The following is a 12,012-nucleotide window of genomic DNA, read 5'->3' on the forward strand; positions in this document are numbered from 1 at the left end:
GTCTGAACTTTACGACAAGAGTTATATTAAGAACAGCATCATCACAAACCCTTTGACTGTCTAAAAGTGTAATGTATACATACCAGAAGTTAATTATTTGAGGTGTTGTCTGCTTAAATTTTATAAATTTTTTTAAAGTCTTTTTCGTAATATATCAAGATAAAGGTACTACTTTTACTGTTATATTTCACTTGACTAATGATTGAACCAAAACTTTAACAAGATATAATGTATATTTGTATTGATTTTTTTCCCCCTAATATTTTTAATGTTTAATTTGGCTCTTTTTCGAAAAATTTGTTGTCATTGTTTTTTGGGGGGTTTTTTGTTGTTGTTGTTGTTGTTTGTTTTTGTCATTTTGTACAGTTTCATCAATTTGTGATGTCCAAATCTAATTTCGCCGGTTTTATGAAGTGTAACATAAATAATGTTTATATGCGATTTAACCCCTGATCCTTCTTCAATATAAAATAAAAATTACAATGAATTAATTTTATTTTACTAGTTTTTACTTGTATTTTTTGTTATGGGTGTCGAAAATTAGTGTCATACCTACCAATATATCCAAAAATTACGAAATTTGATGAAGTAGAACATCTGCTATTAGTTTTTAAAAAATGTATAGATATTATGGTAAGTAGGTATGGGCAAAATGAATGCCGACGCTCAAAGTGTATAAACATTTTGACCCCTCCCTTTACTTAAAAATTCATCAAAAATCAGAAAATTAACCAATGTTAATGAAATTTTCAGTATTTATCAAATAATGATCGCGGAATATAATGAACTAATTTTTATTTAAATCTGAGTGGAAATGTATTATTTTGTTTAAACAAAAAATACCTTTACTAAACTTATGGTTTTCAGTAGTAAATAAAAAACGCAAGAATTTATTTTTGCTTTTTTATATGAATAAAGCATCATAATTTGTAACAATAAAAATAAAATAATTTTTACAGGAACATTACGAAAAAAGTCCCTAAAGTCCATATTAATGAATTCAATATAACTCGAAGAAAAATGAATTTCTCGAACTACCGATATTACCATTGAATTAAGCATTGTTTATTTAATGTTTTCACACGCAAAAAAAAATATAATAGCAAAAATATTGCTTCTTTTTTTTTTAAATTACAGATTTCGCATAATTTTTATATGCAAGATTTTGATAATTTCCTTGCTCGCAAGATGTGAAACTTTCGGCGTAACATAATTTTTATAAAACAATAATTATAAAACAATAATTATTAAAAAAAATTAATTTAAAAACAGAAACATAAAAAATAATTAAATTAAAAAATAATAAAAATTGATACAAACTTTCAGAATAGGAATGTATGAATGCATGTCTGAGGAAAAAAAGAAATCTGACACCCCTACCTCCTTTTGCTATCATGACTTCATTTTGAAACAGCGTTTCGATTGGCTGAAATTTGGGGCCTCCTTATAATCGTGTTTACAAATCTTTATTTGTTGCGTTTTTGGCAAACGGTAAATTACTTGCTTTTTGAGGGCTAATTAAGTTATTTTTGCACAAACAAGGTGTTTGTTTGTTTTTTTGTTTTTTTTTGTATTATTGAATTAAATATCTTAAAACTTTACTTTACTAATTATCTTTGAAATAGACCCAGAAAACTAATATTTATCTTTTAAAGGATTTTTACAATGAATTTATTTAACTTCAAAATTTAGCTGAATTGGGTAGCTCGCCGTGAAAACATTTTTCATAACTTTTTTTTTCACGTGTACAAATATTTTTTTCCTTTAGGAAATTAACTTTGGTTTCTAATCTTTCAAATACAATAAAAAAAGTAGTCGGAAACCTCCAAAAAAATTATGATAAATCGGCTTTCAAAACTAGGTGCTTCTATTTTTGCCCGCCCATTTTTGCCTGAACCCAATGGTAAGAATCGATGGCTACCATTAACGTCATGCGACTCAAAAAAAAAAAAGATAAGAGATAATTCTATTTCCCTAGTTCCAAATTTCTGGAAAAATTACTTTTACGTTATATATATATATTTAGTCATTCAATGAAGTTAAAAATTTATGACGTGAAATGTTTGAGTTTCAGATCAAAAGATTTTTTATTATTCTATGTAAGTCAAAGAATACATTAGAAATATTTTAACTCCTTATCCTATAGGATTTCGATGTCTACCATCTCTTCCAAGGAGAAAATATTAGCAAATAGTTATAATGGTTTACACCTTACTTGCTAAAGTCAGTAAGACGTGGAAAATCACAATTAAAAATTGATTGTGTAATTAAAAGTCATAGAGTAAAGGAAGTTAAAGAAAAGGATATAAAAGTTAACATCCAAATTGCAGTATGGTAAAATGTTTTTGGATTACTCAAAATACAGTTTGGATCATTTTACCACACTGCTTTCAAAGATATTTACTTCGGAGTTTACCATGCAATTTCAAAAATAAACTTAAAAAATACAGGGTGACCCAAAATAAACGAGCCCCAACTCTAATTAGGCCCTGTTTCTTAGTGTTTTGCCTGAATGAAATGAAACTTTGGTCATAACTAGTTTATTATATTCAAAACATCACATCAAAACACTAGGATTTTGGCCTTTTTTTCTCCATTCTACAGCATATGTTCTAGATGGCCTCCATTTAGCTCTGTGCATTTCTTCAGGCGCAGCACAAAGTTGTCCATGACGTTCTTACAGACCGAATTGGTAATGGCTCTCATCTCCTCCATGATGGCTTCCTTGAGTTCCATGATGGTTCTGGGTTTCCATGCATAGATTCTGTCCTTAAGATAGTCCGAAAGAAAAAAATCTGGGGAGCTTAGATCCAGGCTACGGGGTGCCCACTCAAAATCAGTCTTGAGACTGATCACTCGGCCTCCGAAGTTCTCTTTCAGCCAATCTCGGGACAGGTCTTGGTGGCTACTTCATTGGATCTAGAGGACCCCCAGAAGACATTTGTCTTGGAGTTCGCCTTTCCATCAAGATGGAAGTGGGCTTCATCTGAGGTCCAAAGGAGGTTAAGGAAACTTGGTGTCTCCTCGATCTTCTCGAGTATCTTGACTGTCATAGCCCTCTTTTGCTTCTCGTCTGAGGCTGTAAGGGTCTGCAGCGTTTATATTCTGTATGGGTTAGCCTTGATATCGTTCACCAGCACTCTCCTGCAAGTGTCACGGGACATACCGAGGGACTGACTTTGCTTATGCACAGAGCGTTTTGGACTCTGCTCCAGAGATTCTCTCACTCTTTCAACCAGCTCGACTGTTCACTTCTTGGGATGTCCCGAATGGCTTGGACGGTTCTCTCTGGCAGCGTTGAGGTTCTCCACAGTCCCCTACTTCTCGAAGTGGTCCACCCAGATTTGAATTCTGCTTTTGGATGGAGCCTTTTCACATTCAAACTGACACATGAAACTGTCCTGGGTTTTCTTAAACGAGCCTGTCTTGTAGTAAAATTTAACACAGTGTATTCTTTGTCCCAGCTCCCACTGGGGTCTTGGTGTACTCACGGTCGTTGATTCTACCATGTCCTGTAAAATAAGGGCAATCGGTGAATAAATAATGGAGATATCACATAAAGTGTACACGGGGCCCGTTTTTTTATTGGGGGGGGGGGGGGTGACCCTGTGTATATATATATATATATATATATATATATATATATATATATATATATATATATATATATATAAAATAAAAATTACAATTAAAGTTACCAAAATGATCCAAGATGGTAAAACTAAAGTATATTATAAATATTAAAGAATTGATATTTATAAAGTAATCTCAACCAGATGTAAAAGCTCGATAAAACCAAATAGGAGATAGAGCTTATAATAAGAGCAAATAGTTAATAAAACATGTTAAAAAACATATTTAATCTGAAAAGGAAGCACTTAATAAGTGGATAGTCCTTAATCCGCTGAGTTTCAAAGAAATACTTTCCTTCTCATCAGAGGGTAGGAATTAGCAAAATGTGGGATCGGATTTTGCATACAAAAGTATTTGATGAAACTGCAAATCAAAGATCTTACTTGATAACAAAAAGTGAAGCAGAAGGAATATGGTGAAGAAAAGGGTGATTTCACATGAATGGACAGTCTGGTGAAAGGTAAAGTATCCAATGATGGTAAAATCCAAAAATGTAAATCCAAGAAAGTTAATTAAATTTCCATTCGCACAAGTAAAATCCAAGGAAATCGCGTAATTGGAAGATAGTCCAAAATAATCCAAAAGGCTGAAATTTGTGGAATAATTCACAAATATGTACAAGGAAAAGGGGAAAAAATTCCAATAATATTAATAAAAGAAAAATAAGACCCTCTGATAAGAAGGAAAGTATTTCTTCAAAACTCAGCGGATTAAGGACTATCCACTTATTAAGTGTTTCCTTTTCAGATTAAATATGTTTTTAACTTTTGCAAAGTGTTTTTTAACATGTTTTATTAACTATTTGCTCTTATATATATACATATGTGTGTGTGTGTGTGTGTGTGTGTGTGTGATCTCAAAAATAGCAATATATACTAAAAATTATGAAAATTGAGTAAGAATATATATGTGTGTGTGTGTTTTATCTTTTTATTACCGTTTTATCTGTTTAGTTACACATGTTTCGGTTACAGAATCGTATTAATGATCCAGTAACTTTGTCAGACTTTAAAGTCTGACGAATTACTAGATCGTTCGGTAACCGAAACATGTGTAACTAAACAGATAAAACTGTAATAAAAAAATAAAACACATATTTGCTCTGCAATAGTATTAAGCACTTTTTCAGGGTTTTACTAATTATCATTTTCGCTATATATATATATATATATATATATATATATATATATATATATATATATATATATATATAATTGCTCATAATTTTTAGTATATATTTTTAAGATGACAATTACGCAGGTAATATTGGTTTTACTTAAAAGGATATATTTAACTGGTTTAATGGTTAAGAAAAAGAAACATAAAAAGGCATATTTCCAAACACAGGAGTCGCGACAAGATTGTTTTTGGGTATTTTTTTTTAACGATCTGCCCCACCGTAGTATAAACACCCCCAACCACCCATGTTAAAAACGGCTTTCGAGGGGGGGTATTCTGAAAGCCGTTCTTGACATGAGAAGGTTGGCATATTTATAATACCCTGGGGAACTTCGTAAAAAATTACCGTTTTTTGTAAACCATTTTGGGTTTGTATTACTGTACACATAGATTCAAAAAAGTTGTTAAAAAACAAATATATAACAAATAAATGTTATCAAAGGTAAGATAAGTTACTTTTCTACCAAACTGGGTATAATTTTCGTGTTTTTATTCAATGTAACATGTTTATTCAGCTCGAAAAGCATACAGTGTTTACCGATGTATTGGAAAATTCAAAATGGCGCCCGACTCTCTTTAACACGGTAAGTTCGGAAAAAAGTGTTATAAATAATAAACTAGACAAAATACTGTTAGAAACTCGCTCAATATGTTACCATGACATAAGTTGACATATATTCGGTGGGTTTTTTAATAGTATTTTGTCTAGTTTATTATTTATAACACCTTTTCCCAAACTTACCGTGTTAAAGAAAGAGTCGGGCGCCATTTTGAATTTTCCAATACATCGGTAAACACTGCATGTTTTTCGAATCTATGTGTACAGTCATATACAAACCCTCCAAAAAATTTTAAAATTTAAAAAAATAAAATAAAAATGTCTTAAACTAAAGTACACAAGAACACATCATAATTTTTTAAGCCGTCAAAGTTCTCCTCCTCTTAATATTTTTTACTCTGACACTGAAAAAAAAAATTAAGAAATTTGAATTTGGTAAAGTTTGAAATGTTATTAATAACATTAAAAAGTCATAGGCGATATTTAAAGTCACCAGGCCAAGTCTTTGTTTCTTTCTTTCTTTTATGTAGGCTAAAAAACATTCTTTGTGTGTGTGTTTTTTTGTTTGTTTGTTGTTTTTTTTTTGCTTTTTCTTCCATGTTTGGACGGAAGGAAGAGGGTGGGTGGGTACACGATCGCAAAGTCAGCGCATTTTTTCCAAACTCTAAAATTCCTTCATACGACATCGTATTTTGAAAGGGTTTGAAATCTCTTTAAAAGCGTATGTATTATAATTATTTTTATTTATTATTTTAGTAACTATTATTTTACGAATTCAACTGCCATATTTTATTTAAAATGAAAGCAATAATTTTTTTCTGCATATACTCACAAAAATACGAAAGAAATCTGTTTCCTTAATTTGTAACCATCATTATTCACTGGGTGTGGGTGGAAGTGGTGTTTTTGTTGGAAATTTATGAAATTTAGATAAATAAATTTCGTACTTTATTAAAGTTCAAGATTTTATATCTACATTTCAATCTCCTTTTTCTTTCTTTTTTTTTCGTTTCTTTTCTAATTCTTTTTTTTTTTTTTTTTCTTTTTCAATCTGCAAGAAAACATTGAAAGTTACTTTTTTAAATCTTACATTATGTTGCTGGGCCGGTGCTATGGAAGCACATTTATGACCGTTTCTTTAGGAAGGATGACACGTTTGAAGAATCACGACAACTACCTGCGTGTTGTTTAGTTTATCAAATAAAAATGAAACGTTTTTATAATAGGATTTAAAAACAGTGAAAATGAAATTAACCTTTTAAGGGGAAAGTTGATTTTAATTCTTCAGCATTATCGATTAATCGTCAAATTTTATCATAAAAGAATTTGGTAACTTTAATCTGTAGATTAACACTCGCAACTATTCATCACCACCGCCATTCCATAGGATAAAAATAAAATTGGTACTTGTGTAGTTTAACATTCCTAAGCAAATTTAGAAAACCATTCTTAACATGGGGAGGGGACTTGTTAACTCTTCCCTTGTGCGTATGGAACTCTCCTAAAACGATAATAATTTGCTTGGTTAAAAATTGCAGAAGTCCCATAAGATACTACTTTTTTTAAGCGATTACATGAAAAACTTGGTGAAAAGAAAAAATATTTTAGCAAAACAATATCAATTTCGTAAAATGATCCTACATTTTCCTGGTCATTCTAACTTTTTAGGGTAGTTAACTAAATTATTTTACCACTAACCCTAAATTCGACTAGCAAGATCGTAAAATCATACATAATCGGTGAATAATTGCCTAAAAAAGCAAACTCTCCTCCCTACTTCACCCCCCCAAAAGAATTTATTTCCCATCATAAAAAAAATTAATTGTTCTAAAAATGCTAGAATGGCTCGAAAGTGAGGGTACATTTTATCTTAAATTTATATGCAAAACTGATCCCTGTCTCTAAATTCTAAATTACATAATTCCCCCAAAAAGAAGTACTGTTAATCTATAAGTAATATCAAAAAGATTTACTTCTTCAGTTTTTTAACAGCGGAAGTCTGTTCCATACCCTCGAGGAGCAAACTGTAGTATCTGTTCTGGTACCACACTTTATCTTTTCTGTCATCAATCATCGAAGGAGAAATTCTGGTAAATGTTACCTTACGCTACAACAGAACACTGACCGCTCTAATTTGTTTTTTTAGGGGTATTCGAGGTCATTGACAATGAATCTGCTAATCAAACCCGCCGCAAATTTATCGTTTGCATGGTATGCACTCCTAGACTTTGGGACTATTTTGTGCCATTTCACCGCCCTCGGTAGTGTTTTTCTTACATGATACATTTGCGTGTGAACAGGCGTAATGAAGTGTCTTATCACATCACGTAGGAATCTTTCAAATAAGAAAGTTAAAAAATAATTTTAAAAATGGGTTTCATTTCATTTTTCGTCTTACTGTTGTGTATAGCTAAACCCCCACCACTGCCCTCACTTGCCCTCTCCCCTTTCTATAGAACTCTCCTAAAAAGGTGGAGAACTATGTCTTGTAACATGGCTGCTCAATAAAGCTGCTATTATATTTTAACTTCTGTATCATCTTCACTCTGATACTAACTCATGAACGTAACATGGTAACAGCAGTGTTTATGGAATTAATAACATCCAAGGAGACCAACAAATCATCAAAGAACATGTAAGCAGTATTACTTTTGGTTTTAACTTCTGCTATGTTTTCTTTCTATCAGTCGGTCACTCCAATTAATGGCTTCCCTTCGCCTCGTGGTCCCTACTAATCTCTGCAGTCCATTATTATTATGACCGTTATTATTGATATCGAGTTGCTGTCGCAAGTGATTCTTGCCAAAACTTTCTTTTTGTCTGCCTCTTTGCATTGATTAACTTTCAAAACAAAACATTCTGCCTCACGGCGATGTCCGCCGAAGAGAATATGACTGCTGCAACTAATACCGTTTCATTGACTAACGATATGTCCAGCTTACACATAAGGCCACCAGAACGACTCATATTTAGTGGGAATAAAGCAGACTCCTGGAAAATATTTCATAAACGATGGTCCAACTATTCGTTATTAATTGGTCTGGACCATAAGCTACGAGAAATTCAGGTTGCTGTTCTGGAGAACTGCTTGGGCGATGACGCCATGAAAATATACCAGGGCATGCAGTTTGACACCCCGGAGATGGAGCGCACTGTAGAGAACATACTACAAGCACTGGAGGAGTATTCCGTCGGAATTCTCAACGAAACCTATGAGAGATTTGCGTTCCGTCGGAGGAAACAGGGTGAGGGAGAAGCTTTCGACAAGTTCTACAACGATTTAAGAGTACTGTCAAAGACGTGTAATTTTTGTACCCGATGCAGTGACTCACTTCTGCGGGACCAGATTGTAGAAGGTGTCCGTGACCAATTAATCAAACAGGAGCTACTGAAGATACAGCACCTTACCCTATAGAAGACTGTTGACATATGCAGAGCGGCTGAAATGGCCTCAACCCACAGTACAGGAATGGGACTGGATACAGCCCAGGTGATGAGGGTACGTGAAACCAGTCAAATGAAGGAACCCATCTCCAAAAGAGAATGCCTATTCTGCGGCTACGCATATGTGCCAAAGCGCAACAGATGCCCAGCCCATGGCAAATTGTGCCATGCATGCAATGAGAAGGGACATTTTGAATCCAAGTGTCCAAACAAAGACAGAATGGTGCAAAAACAGAGACAGAGCACACGAATGTATGAAAGCAAGAAACGTATTGCACCCCCACCATGAGTACACCAACTTAATACATCCTCAACAGAGGAGGATGAAGAATGCACCCACTGGGTGAATGCGATAAAACTCAAGAAAACAAAACGGGCAAAAAAAGCCAAGTGCCTTATGCTTCTGAACAAAAAAGAAGTTGTTTTCCAGATTGACACAGGGGCATCCATTAATACCCTCCCTGTAAGGTTTGCAAAGAGGATGCAACCATACAAAGGGGTCTTATCAATGTGGAATGGGTCTTTGATGAAGCCACTTGGTGTATGCCGAAGAAAGATAAGAAACCCCCCAAAACGCAGCAAACCTACTCAGTGGAATTTGTAGTGTTTATGGATGGAGATGATTGCCAGCTACTGCTTGGCTTGCAGGCAAGCGTACAAATGGGCCTTGTGGAGATAAAGCAGAAGAACTTCCACCGTGTCGCAGTAGTCAACATAGAGAAAAGCTACAAGGAAGTGTTCGATGATCAACTGGGCAAGCTGCCATGTGTTGCCACTCTCCAGCTCAAGCCAGGCGCAATACCAACTATAATGCCTTAATTGGAAAGTACCTATAGCTATATGCTCTGAACTGAAGAAGGAGTTAAGTCGACTAACCACATTAGGAGTGATCAGACCAGTAGATAAACCCACTCCGTGGGTTAGCCAACTTGTCATAACAAGAAAAAAACCCGGGACAATGAGAATATGCTTGGATCCTCATGAGCTCAACAAAGCATTCATGCGAGAACACTACACCATACCAATTCTCGAGAACGTCCTTCATGACATGAGAGATGCAAAAGTATTTACAAAAGTGGACCTCTCATCAGGATATTGGCACGTTGAGCTCGATGATGCATCCAGTGACTTGACCACCTTTCAGACATGCTAATAAGGAAAGCTTACGCAACTCTATCAAACTGTTCTTTGATTACAGAGATGAACTCACGGTACAAGATGGGCTAATACTGCGAGGACAGAGAATAGTCATACCGCATGCTATGCAGAGTGAGATGAAACAAAAAGCACATGCCGGCTACCTCGGCATAAATACATGTCTGCGAAGAGCAAGGGACCTCATATTTTGGCTAGGAATGTCTAAAGAGATTAGACAATACATCGAAGCCTGTGGCACCTGTGCAACCTATGCAGACCGCCAGCCAGCAGAAGCACAGATCATAGCACCAGCGGCAGAAAGACCTTGGCAACAAGTAGCAGCAGACCTCCTATCATGGGGAAAGAACAACTATCTGATCACAGTAGACAGACATAGCAATTTCTTTGAAATTGACAAACTGGATACGCCCACATCAGAAGCCATGATTGAATGCATGGAAGCGCATTTTGCACGCCATGGAATTCCAGAGGTACTGACATCTGACAATGGTCCTCAATTTTCGTCTTACACATTCAGAAAATTTGCAAGGAAATAGCTATTCATACACGAGACGATATCGCCAGGCAACAGCCAAGCAAATGATGCTGCCGAAGTAAAAATCGCCAAACGCCTCTTCCAGATATGCAAAGCGTCAGAAGAAGATCCATTCCGGGGATTGTTGAACCTACGCAACTGAAGGACTAAGCACCAGTCCAGCACAAAGACTCTTTGGTAGGACAAGATTAACGGTACCAGCTGTCGGATTAAAGCTCAAGCCCCGTTACCCACATTCAACTGGTGAAGCATGGAGGAAACAGGAGAGGAGGATTAGGCGCCATAAGACAGGAAAATAACTAAACGGCCTCAACGTGGGTGAAATGTTCAAGTCCAGCCACACAGTCCTTACACAAGAGAGTGGAGGGAAGCAGCGGTTCAAAAACGAATGACGGGTAGGTCCTATGAAGTAGAAGCAAGAGACGGACAACGATACCGCCAAAACAGGCAATTCCTGCGCAAAACACCTGAATCAAAACATTCCTTCCCAGGACACCATTAAGCAACACACACAGCTGATGATCACCCTCAGTTCCAAATACAGCCTGACAATCCCATATTACAAAAAGAAAGGATTACACAGGAAAATGAACTGAACAAAGCATTTGTGACAGGAATGACAGCCAACAGCTGACCACACGCTCAGGACGCATTATTCGAAAACCTGCATGCTAAAACAGATGAACAATTCACCCTCCCCCATGTTGCCGTTCAAAACCATATCCCTACCCCTTCCCCCTTAGAAGAAAACAAAATGAACAAACACCCTCCCTGACGGGGGGGGGGAGATGTTGCGTATAGCTAAACCCCCACCACTGCCCTCACTTGCTCTCTCCCCTTTCTATAGAACTCTCCTAAAAAGGAGGAGGACTATATCTTGTAACATGGCCGCTCAATAAAGCTGCTATTATATTTTAACTTCTGTGTCGTCTTCACTCTGATACTAACCGTTTTTCCATAAGTAACGCGCCAACATTTACCATTTCACAAAAATTCTGTTTACAGCACCACCATGGCCCCCGCCCCAATGTAAACAGAATTTTTGTGAAATGGTAAATGTTGGCGTGTTACTTATGGAAAAACTGTTAATTAAACTGCAAAGCACCTGTTAATGGAATATCCCCCCTCCCCAAAAAAAAGAACGAAAAACAAATGTGTTTGGTGCTTATGTTTTTGTAAACAGCTTGTGAAAACTTTTTGGATCAATTAAAAAAAGCATTAAAAAATTATGTAAGACGAAAAATAAAATGAACCACATTTTTTTTTTTTTTAACTTTCTTATTTGAAAGATTTCTACATGATGCGATAAGAGACTTCACTACGCCCGTTCGCATGCGAACGTCATGTCAGAAAAACACTACCGAAAGCAGTGAAATGGCACAAAATAGTCCCATGGTCTAGGGGTTCATACCATGCAAACAGTAAATTTGCAGCGGGTTTGATTATCAGATTCGTTGTCAGCGACTTCGATCACCCCTAAAACAACAATTTCGAGTGATCAGTG

The 12,012-nt window shown here is 35.5% G+C and overlaps 1 protein-coding gene across 1 annotated transcript in view; it reads left to right on the plus strand.

Annotated features, from left to right (window-relative positions):
* The first annotated feature begins 5,968 nt into the window (after positions 1 to 5,968).
* LOC145247375 (arylacetamide deacetylase-like) overlaps positions 5,969 to 12,012 on the plus strand; it is a 46,540-nt gene continuing 40,496 nt past the window's right edge. The window contains exon 1 of the mRNA XM_080109056.1: positions 5,969 to 6,092. The gene's annotated coding sequence lies outside the window, so the exon portion shown is untranslated. The remainder of the gene's footprint in view (positions 6,093 to 12,012) is intronic.

The sequence above is a fragment of the Euprymna scolopes genome, chromosome 25, assembly GCF_053919585.1.
Source record: "Euprymna scolopes isolate OS-2025 chromosome 25, ASM5391958v1, whole genome shotgun sequence".
NCBI lineage: Eukaryota > Metazoa > Mollusca > Cephalopoda > Sepiida > Sepiolidae > Euprymna > Euprymna scolopes.